Below are 14,756 nucleotides of genomic sequence, written 5' to 3' on the forward strand. Positions count from 1 at the left end.
TCTGTACACCCCCAGTGAGCGCCGTCGACGTTAAATAAATGGAGCGGGCTGCACGCCGCAGCGGGATACTGGAGAGTACCGGTTTATGTGTTGCATTGCATATTTTAATTGTCATTTATTCTTTATCTGTTGTGGTATTATTATAATTGTCTTCGCTGTTTTACTGTATTTATAGCTTTACCTTGTTTTTAGTTGGGATTTCTTATCCTCGGACTTTATTTATATTTATTACATTCTGGGTTGGAAGTACTCACAATACTCCCTGCATCTTGTGTGCAGATCCAGGTACACCACAGGGTGAGTGAGGATTTGTTTAGCTGAGCAGCAGTATCCGGGAGTATCGAGGTAGCTGCAGGGCGTTCGCAGCCTTGATCTCTCCCATCTATCTTTATCCTTTTATTCGCATTTTTCCCAGACAGACTTGTGATAGGTGAATATTCTGTATTAGAGGCTCATGTTCGTGATACCAGATTCTGTGGGCTGATTAGTATCTTTATTTTGGGGTTTCGAATGTTAGAAATTATTTCAGAAATTCCACATTTAATTTGGTAATTTAGTTGTAAATATTTATTTATCCTCTGTGATTAATAGGTCAGGTTGTCTATATGGTCGGGCTTGCCTAGCAGTGTGTTGGGCGGCATCACGACCGGGGTTGGGTCTTGACACTCCAAAGTTTCTAAACAAAAGAAAAGTACAGAAGGGCTATAACTAAAAGAGAGTAGATAGGGACTTCTCTGTCTGCGAACGCGGCAGATATACCTCAAAGTCTCTAGAGATCGCCTCACCTCGCTAACGATATGGCTGAGTCGATGTACCTGGATCTGCACACGGAAAAACATGTGCAGGAACGGGCATGAGTACACCACAACGGTACCCAGTAAGTAGCAAGCCTAACCTAGGTCGGGTAGTGACGAGGAAGGTCAGGGCCCTACCGGTTATAAAATATAAAGCAAAGTAAGACAGTGTAAGGTGCAACAGTATAATCAAAACTATATCAGAAAATGAGAAGAAATCAGAGACAAATATACACTCAGTACACAGAAACATCGCCAGGGGATCTCCCGGGATCCCGTCCCGTAGTCCCAAACGTAAATACTCGGGGATCTCTGAGTATCCTCAATATGTGTGCTAGGGATTCCTTGGTATCCCGAGGATCTCTTGGTATCCTCAATATATGTACTGGGGATCTCTTGGTATCCCGAGGATCCCTTGGTATCCTCAATATATATGTGCTGGGGATCTCTTGGTATCCCGCACTACAGTCAAAATCAATATATGTGCAGAGGATCTCCCGGAATACTCATCCGTAGTCGCAAAATAAAAAGACAACAATATCAAGGAAAGAATCCACAATTTCATTCAAGTCCGTACCAAGAAACATGAGATTTCTATTCTAACATGCAGAGTTCACATAAACAGTTTAAGCAGATAGGACAATTAGTACACTTAAGCATGCTTCCCTAAACTACGCAGTAGGCTTAAAATACAAGTAATGTTCAAGAAGAAGAAACACAGTTAATTTACTTAATGAAAAATGGGTTTCCAACAATTAGCACGTGTACGCACTTGTCACCTCACGTACACGGCATTCCTATAACAACAATACCAAATCCTAGGGGGAATGTCCCCCACACAAGGTTAGACAAGCCACTTACCTCGAACCAGCTCAATCAAATCTATACCAAATTCTTGCCACGATTATCCGGCTCCAAATGGCCCAAATCTATTCAAACTAATTGCATAATGTAAATAACACTTCAAGTAACTACTTCAACTAACTAATATTAAGCTAATACGTGAAATTAGGAAAAATGACCGAAACGCCCCGGGCCCACATCTCGGAATCGGGTAAAATTTACAAATTTAGAATCCTCACGCTCTCACGAGTTCATTCATATCAAAAGTACCAAAATCGGACCTCAAATGGTCCCTCAATCACCACCCAAAACTCTCCAATTAACCAAGCCCTAACCCCCAATTTACCACTGATTTTCCTTCAAATTTCATGCTTAAAATGATAAAAATCACCATAATAACGAGCTTAGGAACCAAGGACCTTACCTCAATGAATCCCTCTGAAAATCTCCCTTGAAATTGCTCCCAAAAACTCCACCTCGAATTCAAATATTGAGAAAAATGACCAGTATCGCGAACGAAGTCTTTTATGCTTTCTGACCCAGGCTTTTTGCACCTGCGGTTCCTAGACCGCACCTGCGGTACCGCATCTGCGATTTTCACTTAAAAGCACATTTCCGTATCTGCGACAAACCACCCGCACCTGTGCTATCGCAGGTGCGCTCAGTAGCCGCTTCTGCGGTTCCATCTGACCTCCCTCTTGGCCGCATCTGCGGCTCCATCTCCGCTTCTGCGAGTCCGCACCTGCGGTCCCCGAGCCGCAGGTGCGGTTATGACAGCAATGGAAAAACATCAGCTGCCAAACCCAACTCAATATCTTCCCTCAACCATCCGAAATCACCCCGAGGCCCCCGGGACCTCAACCAAAAGCACAAACATGTCATATAGCACTATCCAAACTTATATCAATCTTCAAAACACCTCAAACAACATTGAATCAACCAAATCACATCGGATTCAAGCCTAAGGTTCCAAAAAAACTTCCGAATTCCGCTTTTGATAAAAAATTCTATCAAACCTCGTCCGAATGACTTGAAATTTTGCAAGCACGTCACATTCAACACTACGGAGCTACTCCAACTTATGGAATTCCATTCTGACCCCGATATCAAAATCTCACTATCGAACCGGAAACTTCAAAGATTCAGCTTTCGGCATTTCAAGCCCGATTAAGCTACGGACCTCCAAAACACAATCCGAACACGCTCCTAAACCCGAAATCACCCAATGGAGCTAACGGGACAAACGAAATTTCATTCCGAGGCCGTCTTCACACTGTTCCGACAACGGTCCAAATTCTAAAACTTAAGCTCTCTTTTAAGGGCTAAGTGTCCCAAAACACTCCGAAATTCAAAACAAAATATCCCGGCAAATCAAAATAGCAGAAACAAACACGGGGAATGCAGTTAATAGGGGATCGGGGCGTAAATTCTTAAAACGACCGGTCGGGTCTTTACAATAAAAATATTTTATCTTAATATTTCTCTTGTGTCGCTTCCAAGCATTACGAAGACCAGTCATTACCCACTTCTCTCCTTCAGCTGGAATTAAGAACTTGGACTGTGCAAAACAACATATATATATATATATATATATATATATATATATATATATATATATATATATATATATATATATGGGAAGCCCTAAACTGAAAGGTTAAATTACCATACTAGCCCTCCTTTTATCTTATTAATTAAAACAAATAAATGACATTAGTTACTAATATAACTAAAACCATTCTTATTATCTATTCCAGTTGGTTTGCAACCGGCGCTACTTTATGCTAGGTTCTTTAAGGGAAACTAACTATCAACCAATGAACAAAAGTTTACCTTCACTAACAAAGTCTGAAGTGTCTGAGCACCCATTCTTAGATTTGCAATTGAACTCAAACAAAATCACAAGTAGAGGTCATAAGACAATGTTCATCTTATTTGAAAAGACACATCCAATACCTTTACTAGACAGTTTAATTATCTTATGTTACTCAATCTCACATAAGATATAATCCAAAAGAGAATTTGATAAGACAACTTCTTTACACAGAAATTTCTCCGAACAAATTGGATTATTTACAAGTTTCAGGTACTTACTTTTTTATATTCTTGAAGATAAAGATATATACATTTTAGAGCATCTAATTACAATATCTGTAAATGGTGCAAAGACTCTAGGGTGTTTTCCTCATGTATTTGCAATGTAGTATTTAGTTATATGTTCGTAGAAAATATATACGTATTATTTTATAACATTAATTAGAGTAATGGCAAAAAGTTTTAGGCAATCTATAATTCATATACATTTATTTTGATACTAAAATTCATATTCATTTTTATATACACCTGAAAGTATTTGTATTTAGATAATTTAAGTTCTATTTTATAATTAAAAAATATATTTTAAAATTAGATATATAATCAAAAATTTATATTATTTTTATTTAAAGCATTTTAAGATTTTTTTTTCCAACACGGATCATAATTCATAAGCAGATACTTGATTTTGTACATATCCTCTCCTCTTGATCATAACTATAGTAGGAATGAAGTACAAAAGTTATCCTTGAATTAAAAGGAACAAAAATTTGAACTTAACTTAAACTAAATCTCTTAGCTGTACTTTTTCCCCCCTCCTAAATGTTAGCAGAAGATTGTGTCTTTTTTGAAATATATTCCTTCAAATTAAATTTTGGAAGATGGACACACTAAAGTTTTGAATATATTATACATTTGATAAAATATAACTTAACTAATAAAGAAGAAACTTATTTTATTGATTACTTATCTATTTTAGATGGTTTCATTTTGATAATATTTGGTGGAAATTTGGAAAAATTAGCATTTAAAGTTAAAGTTAAAATTGTTGCACTTAGATAGGAAGTTGAACTCTTGTGAGTGAAATATTATTTTATTTTAGATGTTCAAACAAATATTTCAACTTTAATATTTTCTAGGGATAATTATCTTATTGGGCCTTCCTCCAAAATAATAGTGATAAATATATATGTTTTATATATTAAATTTAATATACATACAATATAAATACATGCACACGCACGCAGACGCACAAACGCACAAAAAATATATATATAATATTTTTCGGTTGGTCGAAACTATTTATATTCGCCAACCAAATAATATATAAATGTGTATATTATATGTATATATTACATATATATACGAAAAATATACATTTTATTGGTTTTTTTTGGAGCGGCTAAAAATATATATTTCTCTATATAAGATGCATATATATATATATATATAATATATAATATATATATATATATATATATATATATATATATATATATATATATATATATATATCTTGACCAACAGGCCGAACAAACGAACGTCATTTTGTGATAATAATAACATAACTCAAACGTGGAATGCACGTTCAGAGAGACTAGTGTGTGTGTGTGGGTGTGTGTGTATATATATATATATATATATATATATATATATATATATATATATATATATATATATATATATATATCTTTTCGTAGTAGGAAATATACAAAAAATATATCATTGGCATATTACCTCATTCGTTGCTTAATATCCTTTGATACAACATGCCAACTAGTATGCACCAAGGGGATAAATCTAGGATTTCTTGCAATTTTTCTTAAAAAGTTGGTCAAATCAGACACTCTCTTGTCATTTGGTCCAACTGCTTGTCCTTTATCAAACGTCACCTCCTCTCTTTCTTCAAAACTTCTTGCATGAATATTCTTACATGTTGTTTGCCCTAGAACTCTTTTCTTCTCTGATGTCCCTAGATTGATATAACAAGCAAGACATAAATGGCCATGTGCTATGAGATATGCTCATGGTCCGAAATGGATTGAACCCATCACCTTCTAAGCCAAGTCTCAAATTGCGAGAATCCCTTGCAAATTCTGAATGCAAGCTATCAAAGTCTTTCCATGCTTGCTCATCAGCAGGATGCCTTAACTTTCCATCTTTAGAACGCTCCTCGTCATGCCACCTCAATGTATCTACTGTCTTTGAGCATATAAATAGCCTTGACAGTCTAGGAATTAATGGAAAGTGTCTCAAAAATTTTGCTGGAACGCGATAACCTTTTTTTGAAGCCTCAAGCTCGCTATCTACTTCGTTGCTATCTACTTCAGGATATTTAATATATCAAGAAGCTCCACGACATGACAATATTCATCATCCTTATGGTCATTCCTAAATAGCATGCAATCCTTAGGACATGCATCAATTTTTTCATAATCAAGACCAAGATCCTTTACCATAGATTTGGATTTATTGTAGAATATAGCAATGTCCAACTCAGGCATCGCCTCTTTTAATAGCTCTAAAAGAGAAGTGAAAGACGCATTTCTCCATCCATGTAGACACTTCAACAAATACAGACGGATTGTGAAAGATAATCTAGAGAATCCTTTACAACCAGGATATAATTCTTGGCTTGCCTCGTCTACTAAGTTATAGACTTTATTGGCATCTTCATTTGGACCTTCATACACTCCTCCAGCATGTGCAACATCTCTAAATTGATCATTCAACAACCCATCAATATCATCGTACAAGTAAACATTATCATCCATGTCACAATTAACATTCATCGAAATTTCGTATTCCCCATGATTAATCCATCTTGTATAACCTTGAACAAATCCATAGCATATTAGAAGATCATACACTACATTTCTTTGAGTCCATCGGATATTACAACACTTTGTACATGGGCATTGAATTTCTTCCCATTGAGGATCTCCTTAAGAGTAAGCAAACCCTAAGAAAGATAGAACACCCTTGACTTACTCTTTGCTATACCTTGGTAAATCCATCCATTCCTTGGATGGAACATTTGAATTCCTAAAAGTTAAATTTATTAGATCTTCAAATATATAATCATTTAAGGATTAACTATATTGTAAAACTAAATCTTAAACGTCAAGAATAAATCTGTAAAATCATGTGTTGTAAAACAATAAGACTTTCTTACCTAGTCATGACACTTAAGCTAAGCCAAATCTAACTTCAAGTCCACCACAAATCTTCCCGAGCGTGACTTATCTTCTAGGATAAAAAAGTAAAATTAGTAGGATCCACAAAACAAAGACGGATAGTAATAAAATTCTAAACCAAGTTTTTCATAAAGATAATATAATAATTCTGCGCACCATGTGCACATTGGCAAGTATGGTGACACCTAAAAGGTGTTCTGTTCGTACAAATATTAAATAATCAAAAGAAGTTAAGATATAAAAATCTAACTAGCTATTTCTAATTTTTTCAACTCAAAAAAAGAAACTCCCGAACTAGTCATATCTTGAAATTACTAGAAGATAATTTTGATACCCAGAAATTAAACAAAATAATTACTTTGTTTGAACATAAGAATATGAAATTAGAAGAAAAAAAGTTAAATACTTGAATACAAACAAAGACTATACAAATTTACCCCGAAATTATACAACAACAACAACAACAAACCCAATATAATCCCACAAGTGGGGTTTGAGGAGGGTAGTACATACGCAAACCTTACCCCTACCATCAAGAAGGCTGAGAGGTTATTTTCGAAAGACCCTCGGCTTAGGAAAGATAAAAGGAAGGGCTATTCAAACAAGAAAACTATCTTAAAATCCAACCTACCCCCTCCTGAAGAAAATATCCATACTGTTCCACTATACTTAAATCAGTTGCACAAGAACAGACATCAAGCCAAGGAAAGCCCTTCCAATTTTTAATTTCTCCAACTTTCATCAAGTTTGCAACTTTCCACCACTTCACCATAGTTGCCAATACCTTTACATAATTTGCCTACACGTTAAAGTCTTGCTTGACTTACTGGACAAACACCCTAAGAGAATTAGGTTACACATTGTGGATAATGTTTCTGGAAATCTGTGGAGTATTATCAGGAGGTTATATATGATAATCTCACAATATACTGCACCTACTGTAAACATCAAGGACATGAAGAAATTGCATGTCGTTTGATAATGGCTAAGGTTAAGGAAGGTGATCGCAGTGAAAAAGAAAAAGGGGTAGTGCATGAATTGTTGCCTGTTGTCGAGATGGCTAGTATAGAACAGATAAAAGGGGATGCTAGGGAGTTTTTGAATGCAAAGAGAGCTGGCCAACAAGTGATAGAAGCTTCAGTGCATGATCAAGCCATAGGGCAGCAGGAGTTATTGCAATTGCAAACTAATAAAACTTAGCAAAGTGCTATTGTGCAACAGGCTGCTATTGTGAACATAGATATTGATACTGGGCATCCTAAGGTTCAGGTGGATAATGGAAATAATGAACTAATTAATCCTGTTGTTCTAATGGGTTTGGATCAGTTGGATGCAACAAAACAAACTGTGGAATAAGCTAGGGATATACCTGCTTCCACAGCTTTGGCAAGGTTGAATTCAGCTCTACAAAATGCTGGAACAACTGAAGATGCTGCTGGTAGGAAGGCTTTGGGTAAACAGGTTGAAGATGGTGATGTTACAGGTGCAAAAAATGTGAATGATGCTCGTGACAAAGCTGTACAATCTGGTGAAGCAGCAGCCCAGTTTTCTGTTGATGTGCAACAAGCAACACTCTCTAATTCTCACGTTTTGAAGGTTGCTAATGATCCTGCCCTTGATCGAGATACTGGGGAACATACTACTGATAAGGGGCAGTGTAATATGCATATGGAGTCAGTTGTGCAGGAGAAAAGAGCTGGGGCTGCGTGATCGACCTAATGCTGCACTTCAAGTAACCGAAAAATCGGCAGATCTTAAATTTTCTGCTGTGCAGCTTGAAGGTCTTGGTGCAATGGATAATGCAGCTGCTACAGGGTTGAGGCAGTGATTAAAAATATTGAAAAACCAGCAGGTGTTATATCTACTAGTGAGGTTTTAAAATCTGGTGCACAAGAAGGTGGTGATGCTTTGGATAATACATCTACGACAGGTGCAAAGGAAGTGACTAAAGAGGATAAGTGCCCTCAAAATCCTGTAAATGTTCTGGCCAATCTAGTGAACAAACAGCTCTTTCGCATGCTGCAACTGATAATCTGGAAGGACATGAACATGCTTCAACTTCCTCTTATGAAGATGGACTTAATAAGAACACAACTGGGAATGATTGGACTGTGGTAAGTGTAACGACCCGACCTGTCGTTTTGAGCTCTAGCGTGTCGTTCCGCGGTTTGAGGCCCTGAGTAGCTTCACTTCAAGTATTAGGACTTGTGCGCATGGTCGGAATTTAATTTCGGGAAGTTCGAAGTTGATTTGGAGAGAGAATTCTCATTTCGGAAGCTTTAAGTTGAAAGAATTGACTAAGATTGAATTTTTGAGTAAATGACCTCGGAATCAGGATTTGAAGGTTCCAGCAGGTTCATTTGATGATTTCGGACTTGGGCGTATGTCCGGATCGGGTTTTGGAAGACCCGGGAACCTTTCGGCACCTATTGTGGAAGTTAGCATTTTTGGAAGAATTTCATAAGTTTGGGTTGAAGTGCATTTCAGTGTTATCGAGATCCGTTTGGGATTCCAAGTCTCGGAATAGCTCCACATGGTGATTCTGGTGTCGGGAGCGCGATCGGAAGTGAATTCAAAGGCCCGTGGGTCATTTTGGAGTCATTTGGCTAAAGTTGAAAACTTGAAGGTTTTTGAGAAGTTTGACCGGAAGTGGACTTTTTGATATCGGGGTCGGATTCTGATTTCGGAAGTTGGAGCAGGTCCGTAATGTCGAATATGACTTGTGTGCAAAATTTGAGGTCAATCGGACGTGATTTGATTGGTTTAAACATCGAAAGTAGAAGATTGAAATTTTAAAGTTCATTAAGCTTGAATCGGAGTGTGATTCATGGATTTAGCGTTGTTTGACGTGATTTGAGGCTTCGAGCAAGTCCGTCTTATGTTATGGGACTGAGGTGTGTGATTGGACGGGGTCCCGGGGGCCTCCGGTGTGTTTCGGGTTGTATTGCGCTCTTATTTGATGTTTCAACATCGTTTCTTTGGGAATAAAGGGTACCACATTAAGCAAATGAGCTCCAAATTCAGTTTTCATTGAACCATTAGATCTGTATCATAATTACGGAGGCATAGCAAAAAGAATCATCGAATTTGGACATCGTATGAGGAAGTTATGCTCATTTTTGTGTCGGAAAAAACTGCTGCTTCTGGTGTGGTCGCAATTGCGAACAATTCCATCGCAAATGCGACCTTTTCCAGCCCTTCCTTGTTCGCAATTGCGAAACCTGGATCGCAAATGCGACATCTGCAGCTTGTTTTCAGCTGTGTAACTCGAGTTTTTGCTTCATTTTATCATATTTTGAACCCTAGGTCCGAGAGTGGGCGATTTTGAGAGAGGATTTTCGTATCAAATCATTGGGTAAGTGCCTCTAACCAATTTTCAATTATATTTTGTGATTATATCTTAGATTTAACATCAAAATTCATGAGAATCTAAAGGAAAATTTGGGGTTTTAAAGAAAAACCTAGAAATTGAGATTTTTTGATTTTGACCACGATTTTCGGCATGGAATTGAGAATAAATAATATATTTGAGTTTGTGAGGTCATGGGTAAACTTTATCTTCGAAAATTTTTTGTATCTGGGCACGTGGGCCCGAGGGAAATTTTGTCAACTTTTCGTTCGGGGTTAGGAATTGTTATAAATTGGACTATAATGAGTAACTGAACATATATTAATCGGTTTACATAATTATTGGCTAGTTTTGGAATGTTGTGCATCAATTTGAGTCTTCGGAAGGGCGTGGAATGCCGGTTATGGAACTGTGGAGCGAGGCGAGTCTCCTTTCTAACCTTGTAAGAGGGAATTATCCCCATAGGTGAATTAATTGGATATGTGCTTCTATTTGTGGGGGCTACGTACACTCAAGGTGACGAGAGTCCGTGCGTAGCTACTATTATGCTTAAGTCCGGGTAGTCTAGGACCCAAAAGCATGCTTTACTTGCAATATTTGAAATCTTGTTGTCAATTTAAAAATGCTTAAAACATATCGAACGTGTAAATGAATTTCTAAAAGACTAGTCATCGTTTCATGATTATTAAAAGAGTAATTGCCTTTTTCTTGGATAATTTCTCCTTGATGGGTTCTTGATTGACTGTTTGAATGTGTTTATATATTGTGGAACGGGCTGAACGCCTCGGTAGATTAAATAGATGCATCTATGGTTCGCGCCATTTGACCCTCTGGCTGTGCACAGTTTAAATATTGTTGGATCGGGCCGTACGACCTCGGCATGATTTGCGCATGCTTGTATTGCTTGCCTTATAATTCATTGATGTTGATATTTGTTCTCCCTGGCCTGAGATAAATGTATAAAAATAATGAAAATAAATTTGGGAATTTCCTATGGACGAAAGAAATTGTTTACTTGCCTCATGCTATTGAGTTACAACCATTTTTATAAAAATCCTCATCTTACTATATTATTGATATATTATTACTGGACCACTAGTATGTATTGAAGTCAACCTCTCGTCTCTACTTCTTCGAGATTAGAGGGGATACTTACTGAGTACACGTTGTTTTTGTACTCATGCTACAGTTGCTGTGCATTTTTGTTGCACAGGCACATGTACCTCTAGTGGCCTAATGGGCGTAGCAGCACGGAGGATACAGAGACTTAGGAGAGCAGCATCTCTCGAGGCGACCCGCAACCGGCATAGTCTCTTTCCGTGTATAGTATTTACCTTCTGTCCAAATCTGTATTACGGACAGTTATTGTACTTCATTTGATTTCCTAGAAATAGCTCCTGCAATTGTGACACCGGGTTCTGGGATGATTATGGGATTATTCAATATTTAGTTTGTTAAAGACATCATCTTATTTCAGTGAAATTTATTATAAGAGAAATGATTTCAATAAATACTAAAATGGAAATTTAATTAACTTCTTGGTGTTGTCTTGCTTGACAGTGATGTCCGGTGCCATCACGACCCTTAGTGGAATTTGGGTCGTGACAACATGGTATCAGAGCACTAGGTTCCCTTAGGTCTCACGAGTCATGAGCAAGTCTAGTAGAGTCTTGCGAATCGGTATGGAGAGGTCTGTACTTATCTTCGAGAGGCTACAGGGCTGTTAAGAGCACTTCCTTTCTTGATTTCTCATCGTGCGATTTGATTTCCTTTGAGGCTTATGCCTTCATTTCCTTTCCATTCTATCTTATGCGATGGAAGCGCTGGTCATGAATCGACGAGTGAGTAATTGTAATGGTACTACAAATGTGGTGCGGGATGTTTCTCCCTGCGTGGTTGTTTGAGCTATTGTAGTCGCCTTATGGAAGGATATTCTGTCGTTTCAACTCAGTAGCTGTACTTCTGGGAGCTCTGAGACTAGGCACAAATTGCCATGATGCTTATGAACGGTGGTCGTACAGTATTGATGTGATGGTATGATGCTTGCCTACGTGTCGGGGCAGTGAATGACTTGAAGGGAGGTTTACTCAGTGCATGATTCAGAGATTCGGTATTTTATTTCCGATGGAGGAAAGGCAATCGGACTAAGAATGATCAGGTTTGGGGTGATAGAGTAACGAGCCTTGGTGTTTTCAAGTGCGGTGGAATTTTCACATGTAACGTGGTGTCGTCGTCCCCGATTGAATGTGTTAAGTTTGTCGGTGTTATGATCTTCTTCAATTCGCCTTTAGGCAGGGTATTGTGAAATGGTGTTAGGGAACGGTTGTCAGAGATTGCAGTGTGTGGAGGTTCAGGGTCGAATCGGTATTTCTAAGGTTGACGGCTCGAGAAAGATGATCTTCGAAAGGGTTTAAAGTAGTAGCGATCTGTTGGTGCAAGTTCTACAGAGATAGATGTTGATTTAAGGCAACAACTGGGCGGCAAAGGACAAGGAAGAACATGTGGGAAGTGTCTTGTGGTGATTGAACTTCTAGAAAGCCTAGTGCGGGAAACAGGAGCCGAGCAGTTGCTTAGAGGAGTGAGTTTGACCAAAGTTGGAGAGTGGCAGAGTAGCATATGGGATCAGTGGCAGGATAACTACATACCCAGAGAAAAATTCTAGAGTGAATTGGGATTCAGGGTGGTTAGTGACTCGGTTTTCGGACTTGACTTGTAATATCGGCCATTGTACGGCAGGAGATTTGATACAACGAAAGGAGTTGCTTGATGTGAAAAAGGATACAACATGATTTTAAATTGGAAGATATTGTCGTGTATTTAGTTGATGTCCATAAGAAGAGAACGGACTAGTGCAGTAGGCGAATGAGCACGGGCTCAAGATGGGTTATAGATGTCATAGTGATCGTACCCCGTGCAGCGTCGTTGGGGGATGTCGCCATGTAATTTCCACAGGTGGGTTATCTCTGTGAGCAGATCAACGGTCGCATGGTTGGCGAAGCTTCTGCGAAGAATTCTACCGGCTACGGTATGGAGATAGGTCATGTGAATGTGGTTAATGATTCAGAGTATTCATAAAGGGTTTTAATAGAAGGATTTCGAGGATTTTGGCAGTTTGATTGCGCAAGGTTATGTCAATAGGAGATCAGGAATCTTGGTGGTTCCATAGTTGTGTAATGGTAGCTTCAAGCTAAGTGGGAGAGTCCCACTTCCTACGATTAGGTTGCATGGTTATCTACTTGTAAGGTTCGGGTTATCGGCGTATTGGTGAGCTATTACAGCTAAGGGAAAAGAACATAAGTGGTAATTTGAGCAATGGAATTGGTAAAGGTGTGCTATAGTTGGCCTGATTGGCTCATGTTCAGGCTTTAGGAAGACTCCGGATTTGTGTTTCGTACGGAAGTGATTTGCAAGGAAGTGATTTAGTCGGGTGCTTCATCAAGATGGGTGTTTATGTGCCAGCGGAGCCTCGGAGTCGATTATATTCGAGACCAAGCCAGAGTGGATGACTCTCAACAACGGTCCTAGTGAATTCAAAGGATTAAAAATGCGGTGCCTAAGGATTCAAGCCCGCAGTATGGTTAAGAATCAAGCTTTTGTAGCCGATTATGATAAGAGGCTCGGAATGATCTATGATGTTTTTGACTTGCAATATAGCATCGGGAGGAAAAAGAGAAAAAGGCTTCAGATTCATAAGGGATTATCAGAATGGGTGCATCAGTTGAAGATGCGAATGTGCGTGCAAGGAGGGTATGAAACGTTTCATGGATTTGGAGACAATGTGGTCTCATGGGATGGGGTCACTCAAGATGAGTACGGATTTAGGTTGGTGATGTAAGGCATGGAGGTAATATTATCTCTAAGGCAAGTTAAGGATGAATTATAATAAGTTAGATTAGTCAGCCATGGTTGAATTGGCATAGTGGTGGCGGTGCGTGCGAGGCTCGACGGCCGCCGTAATTGATTATATTTGGAAGTATTCAAGTACTATGGCATGTTATGTGTAGCCGGGCCCCGGAAGGGATATGGTGGTTTAGACCACTATTTTGGTATTTGAATGTTCTGCGGTCATGAGGAGTTACTCGCGTATTGCTATGATCTCTTAGAACGAGTTAAGTAAAAGGTTTCTGTATGATGAAGTGTATACCCTATTAGTGATTCAGGAGTTATGATGAAGTTCTGGCAGTACCGCATATTGGCATGTTAGGTGCAGTGAGCGGTATGAAATTTGGAGGTAAGGATCAAGGTTGCGGTTTGGTGTTGACAAGGATATCACGATCTCGGATGAGCAGGAAAGGGATTCGGATGTTTAGAGTAAGTTGGTATTGTTTTCAGCGTCACCTGAGATCGGTGTTTGTGTAGGAGGCTTTACATCCTGGTTACGGATTCCTGATTTGCTTTACAGCATTTGTGTGGCCGGTGGTATGGAAGTGCAGACTTGTTACCTGGTGCATGAGATCGTGGAAGCGTATCTCACAGGAAGATTGTATTAGTGTGACATGCAGTCACTTGATTGATTAAAAATTTAAACCAAGTATGAAGATTTTGGTAATATCATTAATTTGAGAATTTATGCCTGGACGGCACTCGATTTATTGGGCTATGAACGGTGGAGGTTGCTCCGGTTACGATAGTTGTTCTTGTGTATTATGAGAAAAAGGAGGTTATTATGGACCCATGAAGGTTATTAGCCTAGTGCAGGTGATCAAAATTGGCTTGAGGTCTATGGGTGGACTCAAATATGAATATGGGATTTATATC

This window comes from Nicotiana attenuata, chromosome 11, assembly GCF_001879085.1.
Source record: "Nicotiana attenuata strain UT chromosome 11, NIATTr2, whole genome shotgun sequence".
NCBI lineage: Eukaryota > Viridiplantae > Streptophyta > Magnoliopsida > Solanales > Solanaceae > Nicotiana > Nicotiana attenuata.